General features: G+C 51.4%; 2 long non-coding RNA genes across 4 annotated transcripts; one reads left to right on the top strand and one right to left on the bottom strand.

The window, feature by feature from the left end:
- Positions 1-263: 263 nt before the first annotated feature.
- On the bottom strand, positions 264-6,688 carry LOC135980384 (uncharacterized). 2 transcript variants are annotated; one of them, XR_010597476.1, is made up of 3 exons: positions 6,472-6,688; positions 4,556-4,625; positions 264-755 (listed from the first exon to the last, which is right to left on the bottom strand). It is a non-coding gene; the product is annotated as an uncharacterized LOC135980384 (long non-coding RNA). The 2 variants fall into 2 exon arrangements; XR_010597475.1 differs by having other exon boundaries at positions 4,552-4,625; positions 6,472-6,686.
- LOC135980385 (uncharacterized) lies at positions 703-6,241 on the top strand. 2 transcript variants are annotated; one of them, XR_010597478.1, is made up of 3 exons: positions 703-2,725; positions 2,832-2,992; positions 4,767-6,241. It is a non-coding gene; the product is annotated as an uncharacterized LOC135980385 (long non-coding RNA). The 2 variants fall into 2 exon arrangements; XR_010597477.1 differs by lacking the exon at positions 4,767-6,241 and having other exon boundaries at positions 2,832-3,670.
- Positions 6,689-6,792: the final 104 nt, after the last annotated feature.

The following is a 6,792-nucleotide window of genomic DNA, read 5'->3' as shown; positions in this document are numbered from 1 at the left end:
TGTCGGACTGACGAGCGCCAACTGCAGTGATTCGGACAGCTCCGTTAGTTGTGTCCGAATTCCTGGCCTTGTGTCTCTTTAGTGATAAAGAGAGGAGATTCCTCGGGCTACCTTTGAAGAGATTGATGTGGCGGTCCTTTCTGAAATGTGTTGATGTTGAGATGTTGTAGGTAGATGCGGTGGTATTCAGAGCCGGCACGTGGGTGCACCTAACCCTACTAACAGGACCGCGTCACAAGTCAGAGGGGTCTTTTTTGGTAAAGGTAGGGGGCACAAAGTTGTCATTTTCTTGGTGGGGTAGGAGGTAAGTCGGGAAGGGTGTCGCTGAGGGATGGAGGATTGATTGGAAAGGGGCCACTCAGCAGGATCCCTCTCTTACCTGTTCATTTCCAGATCTTTTCACATTCAGGACTCCCCCACCCCAACAGTGTAAAGGAGGTATATTTTACTAAAAAAAGGGTGACTGCCCTGTAATCAGGTTTCAGGTCGCTTTCCCTTTTCTCCTCCCTACATTGGCCCTCTTCACGCCAAGGTCCAAAGTGAGCGCCCTCTAACTAGGGTGTGGGTCTTTCCCTGTCTTTCACAAGGTAACACTGCCATTTGGAAGGTAGTTCTAGAAACCAGCCTCTTGAGAGGGTTCAGGGTTTGTCCTACTAGCTGTCCCGTGCCCTCCTCACTCACGCACTCAGCCAAGTCAAAGCCCGCGTCCTCTGCATCCACCTGGACCCGCCTTCTGCCGCAAGCTCTCCTCCGTTCTGAAAGAGATCGGTGCCGAAAAGAAGGAATTAGGGTAATTTCCGGCAGGGCCGAGTACCTTGCCAATGTCATCTGAATCTATCTCGTACACGTGCTCTCTACTGAGCCACACCTAACCCGCTTCACCTCTCTCTTTCTAGCAACTCAAAGGACAAAATGAACAAGATGACACAAGCACCAAAGAAACTGCAGGAAAAGGGAAGAAAAAGCCACGGCCAACGGCTGCACACACTGCACACCTGTACCGAGGGATCGGGTTCGACACTTCTCCTCACAGGCTTAATCCCCCTTCAGGTGCCCAGTAAAAGGACCTCCCTGTAAACAAGGATCAAGGTCCAGTCCTTACCAACCAAAATGCTTTATGGATCCCTTCCATACCTGAGGTGGAGCGAACCCCCTTTAAAAAGGGTTGAGGTCTCTGTGGGTTTGAGCTCCTTAGGACCTAGCCTTTAAAATGCCCCGGGCCGTTGACCTCTCCCTGTCAGAAGGGTGCAGGTCTCCCCTTTCTAACTCCTCTTGGGCCGTTGGCACTCGCTGGGCAACGAGACCATCCACTTCCGAGGGAACGGAGGTCTCTCCTTTACAGCGCTTTTCGCTCTGGCCCATTGGAAGGCCCCTGGCTTAACGACAACCCTGTAAGGAGGGTTTCAGTCTCCTTTGCCATGCAAATTAAGCCACAGGTCACTTTGACAGGCCCGGCAAAATGACTGCCCTGTAACCAGGGTGTAAGGTCTTATACCTCTCACGCTTAAGCTAGGGGAGCCTTTCTGTGCCTGAGCGAGTCCCCCCTACCCTCCAGCACTTGAGAAGGGTTGAACTTCTGTTTCTCTTAGTCACAGTAAATTCCCACAGAATGATTTCTACTTGGCTTTTTTGAGATTTGAAGTGAAATCTTACTCGGGACCTATCCCGGTCAGATAGAACATGGTGTGGCGAAGGGGCGGCTGTAAGGGGATGGCGGAGGCCGTGGAAAATTCGCCCCTTTTCTCAAAAAAGCCAAGAAATGACCCAACCAAGCAAACGTCACAAAGTCTGGAAATGAACAGGGGGGTTGGGGGGCTCCTTTCGGACCCTCACTTCCGTGTAATCCTTCCTCAAGTCCTTTTGCCCTGCCCAATTTACACCGCTCAACCAACCACAACTTTCACCCTTTGTTTTCTTGTGCACAAGAAAGAACACTGTCGGACTGACAAGCGACAACTGCAGTGATTCGGACAGCTCCGTTAGTTGTGTCCGAATTCCTGGCCTTGTGTCTCTTTAGTGATAAAGAGAGGAGATTCCTCGGGCTACCTTTGAAGAGATTGATGTGGCGGTCCTTTCTGAAATGTGTTGATGTTGACATGTTGTAGGTAGATGCGGTGGTATTCAGAGCCGGCACGTGGGTGCACCTAACCCTACTAACAGGACCGTGTCACAAGTCAGAGGGGTCTTTTTTGGTAAAGGTAGGGGGCACAAAGTTGTCATTTTCTTGGTGGGGTAGGAGGTAAGTCGGGAAGGGTGTCGCTGAGGGATGGAGGATTGATTGGAAAGGGGCCACTCAGCAGGATCCCTCCCTTACCTGTTCATTTCCAGATCTTTTCACATTCAGGACTCCCCCACCCCAACAGTGTAAAGGAGGTATATTTTACTAAAAAAAGGGTGACTGGCCTGTAATCAGGGTTCAGGTCGCTTTCCCTTTTCTCCTCCCTACATTGGCCCTCTTCACGCCAAGGTCCAAAGTGAGCGCCCTCTAACTAGGGTGTGGGTCTTTCCCTGTCTTTCACAAGGTAACACTGCCATTTGGAAGGTAGTTCTAGAAACCAGCCTCTTGAGAGGGTTCAGGGTTTGTCCTACTAGCTGTCCCGTGCCCTCCTCACTCACGCACTCAGCCAAGTCAAAGCCCGCGTCCTCTGCATCCACCTGGACCCGCCTTCTGCCGCAAGCTCTCCTGCGCTCTGAAAGAGATCGGTGCCGAAAAGAAGGAATTAGGGTAATTTCCGGCAGGGCCGAGTACCTTGCCAATGTCATCTGAATCTACCTTGTACACGTGCTCTCTACTGAGCCACACCTAACCCGCTTCACCTCTCTCTTTCTAGCAACTCAAAGGACAAAATGAACAAGATGACACAAGCACCAAAGAAACTGCAGGAAAAGGGAAGAAAAAGCCACGGCCAACGGCTGCACACACCGCACCCCTGTACCGAGGGATCGGGTTCGACACTTCTCCTCACAGGCTTAATCCCCCTTCAGGTGCCCGGTAAAAGGACCTCCCTGTAAACAAGGATCAAGGTCCATTCCTTACCAACCAAAATGCTTTATGGGTCCCTTCCATAGTTGAGGCGGAGCGAACCCCCTTTAAAAAGGGTTGAGGTCTCTGTGGGTTGGAGCTCCTTAGGACCTAGCCTTTAAAATGCCCCGGGCCGTTGACCTCTCCCTGTCAGAAGGGTGCAGGTCTCCCCTTTCTAACTCCTCTTGGGCCGTTGGCACTCGCTGGGCAACGAGACCACCCACTTCCGAGGGAACGGAGGTCTCTCCTTTACAGCGCTTTTCGCTCTGGCCCATTGGAAGGCCCCTGGCTTAACGACAACCCTGTAAGGAGGGTTTCGGTCTCCTTTGCCATGCAAATTAAGCCACAGGTCACTTTGACAGGCCCGGCAAAATGACTGCCCTGTAACCAGGGTGTAAGGTCTTATACCTCTCACGCTTAAGCTAGGGGAGCCTTTCTGTGCCTGAGCGACTCCCCCCTACCCTCCAGCACTTGAGAAGGGTTGAACTTCTGTTTCTCTTAGTCACAGTAAATTCCCACAGAATGATTTCTACTTGGCTTTTTTGAGATTTGAAGTGAAATCTTACTCGGGACCTATCCCGGTCAGATAGAACATGGTGTGGCGAAGGGGCGGCTGTAAGGGGATGGCGGAGGCCGTGGAAAATTCGCCCCTTTTCTCAAAAAAGCCAAGAAATGACCCAACCAAGCAAACGTCACAAAGTCTGGAAATGAACAGGGGGGTTGGGGGGCTCCTTTCGGACCCTCACTTCCGTGTAATCCTTCCTCAAGTCCTTTTGCCCTGCCCAATTTACACCGCTCAACCAACCACAACTTTCACCCTTTGTTTTCTTGTGCACAAGAAAGAACACTGTCGGACTGACAAGCGCCAACTGCAGGGATTCAGACAGCTCCGTTAGCTGTGTCCGAATTCCTGGCCTTGTGTCTCTTTAGTGATAAAGAGAGGAGATTCCTCGGGCTACCTTTGAAGAGATTGATGTGGCTGTCCTTTCTGAAATGTGTTGATGTTGAGATGTTGTAGGTAGATGCGGTGGTATTCAGAGCCAGCACGTGGGTGCACCTAACCCTACTAACAGGACCGCGTCACAAGTCAGAGGGGTCTCTTTTGGTAAAGGTAGGGGGCACAAAGTTGTCATTTTCTTGGTGGGGTAGGAGGTAAGTCGGGAAGGGTGTTGCTGAGGGATGGAGGATTGATTGGAAAGGGGACACTCAGCAGGATCCCTCTCTTATCTGTTCATTTCCAGATCTTTTCACATTCAGAACTCCCCCACCCCAACTGTGTAAAGGAGGTATATTTTACTAAAAAAAGGGTGACTGCCCTGTAATCAGGGTTCAGGTCGCTTTCCCTTTTCTCCTCCCTACATTGGCCCTCTTCACGCCAAGGTCCAAAGTGAGCGCCCTCTAACTAGGGTGTGGGTCTTTCCCTGTCTTTCACAAGGTAACACTGCCATTTGGAAGGTAGTTCTAGAAACCAGCCTCTTGAGAGGGTTCAGGGTTTGTCCTACTAGCTGTCCCGTGCCCTCCTCACTCACGCACTCAGCCAAGTCAAAGCCCGCGTCCTCTGCATCCACCTGGACCCGCCTTCTGCCGCAAGCTCTCCTCCGTTCTGAAAGAGATCGGTGCCGAAAAGAAGGAATTAGGGTAATTTCCGGCAGGGCCGAGTACCTTGCCAATGTCATCTGAATCTACCTTGTACACGTGCTCTCTACTGAGCCACACCTAACCCGCTTCACCTCTCTCTTTCTAGCAACTCAAAGGACAAAATGGACAAGACGACACAAGCACCAAAGAAACTGCAGGAAAAGGGAAGAAAAAGCCACGGCCAACGGCTGCACACACCGCACCCCTGTACCGAGGGATCGGGTTCGACACTTCTCCTCACAGGCTTAATCCCCCTTCAGGTGCCCAGTAAAAGGACCTCCCTGTAAACAAGGATCAAGGTCCAGTCCTTACCAACCAAAATGCTTTATGGATCCCTTCCATAGCTGAGGCAGAGCAAACCCCCTTTAAAAAGGGTTGAGGTCTCTGTGGGTTTGAGCTCCTTAGGACCTAGCCTTTAAAATGCCCCGTGCCGTTGACCTCTCCCTGTCAGAAGGGTGCAGGTCTCGCCTTTCTAACTCCTCTTGGGCCGTTGGCACTCGCTGGGCAACGACACCACCCATTTCTGAGTTAACGGAGGTCTCTCCTTTACAGCGCTTTTCGCTCTGGCCCATTGGAAGACCCCAGGCTTAAGGACCACCCTGTAAGGAGGGTTTCGGTCTCCTTTGCCATGCAAATTAACAGGTCACTTTGACAGGCCCGGCAAAATGACTGCCCTGTAACCAGGGTGTAAGGTCTTATACCTCTCACGCTTAAGCTAGGGGAGCCTTTCTGTGCCTGTGGCTTAGCGACTCCCCCCGACCCTCCAGCACTTGAGAAGGGTTGAACTTCTGTTTCTCTTAGTCACAGTAAATTCCCACAGAATGATTTCTACTTGGCTTTTCTGAGATTTGAAGTGAAATCTTATTTGGGACCTATCCCGGTCAGATAGAACATGGTGTGGCGAAGGGGCGGCTGTAAGGGGATGGCGGAGGCCGTGGAAAATTCGCCCCTTTTCTCAAAAAAGCCAAGAAATGGCCCAACCAAGCAAACGTCACAAAGTCTGGAAATGAACAGGAGGGTTGGGGGGCTCCTTTCGGACCCTCACTTCCGTGTAATCCTTCCTCAAGTCCTTTTGCCCTGCCCAATTTACACCGCTCAACCAACCACAACTTTCACCCTTTGTTTTCTTGTGCACAAGAAAGAACACTGTCGGACTGACGAGCGCCAACTGCAGTGATTCGGACAGCTCCGTTAGTTGTGTCCGAATTCCAGGCCTTGTGTCTCTTTGGTGATAAAGAGAGGAGTTTCCTCGGGCTACCTTTGAAGAGATTGATGTGGCCGTCCTTTCTGAAATGTGTTGATGTTGAGATGTTGTAGGTAGATGCGGTGGTATTCAGAGCCGGCACGTGGGTGCACCTAACCCTAGTAACAGGACCGCGTCACAAGTCAGAGGGGTCTTTTTTGGTAAAGGTAGGGGGCACAAAGTTGTCATTTTCTTGGTGGGGTAGGAGGTAAGTCGGGAAGGGTGTCGCTGAGGGATGGAGGATTGATTGGAAAGGGGACACTCAGCAGGATCCCTCTCTTACCTGTTCATTTCCAGATCTTTTCACATTCAGGACTCCTCCCCCGCCTTGTGTAAAGGAGGAATATCTTACTAACGAAAGGGTGACTGCCCTGTAATCAGGGTTCAGGTCTCTTTCCCTTTTCTCCTCCCTGTATTGGCCCCCTTAACAGTACCCGACATAGTCACTCTGCAGAGTAGACTCTGGCCCCTCCGCAGCCTTGATACCACAGAGCCCCTACCCAACGAGGAAGCACACGGCCTGTGAAGAAACTAGAGGGAGCACACATGAGGAATTCAAAGCACTGACCTCTTACTCAGAGCCAATTATCTGGGAGGCGGAAACCTGAGGACTGTTCATATCTGCTTAGAAGGATGTCCAGGTTGCTCAGGTCCACTTGTATCAGCTTCTACTGTGGCTGGGGCTCCTGGCCAATTCCTCTGCAAGCGCAGCTGCAAAAGCCAAGCATGAGCCATCACTACACAAATCTCTATTGGTGTGTGAAATCTTGCCCTCATCCCTGCCTCCCTCTCCCATCCCATCTACATCAGCCCCACTGGATGAACAGAAACTGAGTAATCATTTCTCTCGTGGAGCAACAGTGATACCAGATGGCCCGTCAGGGGAATG

Source organism: Chrysemys picta, unplaced genomic scaffold, assembly GCF_011386835.1.
Source record: "Chrysemys picta bellii isolate R12L10 unplaced genomic scaffold, ASM1138683v2 scaf2989, whole genome shotgun sequence".
In the NCBI taxonomy this organism is placed as follows: Eukaryota; Metazoa; Chordata; order Testudines; family Emydidae; genus Chrysemys; species Chrysemys picta.
This window is presented reverse-complemented; position numbering and strand designations above follow the sequence as displayed.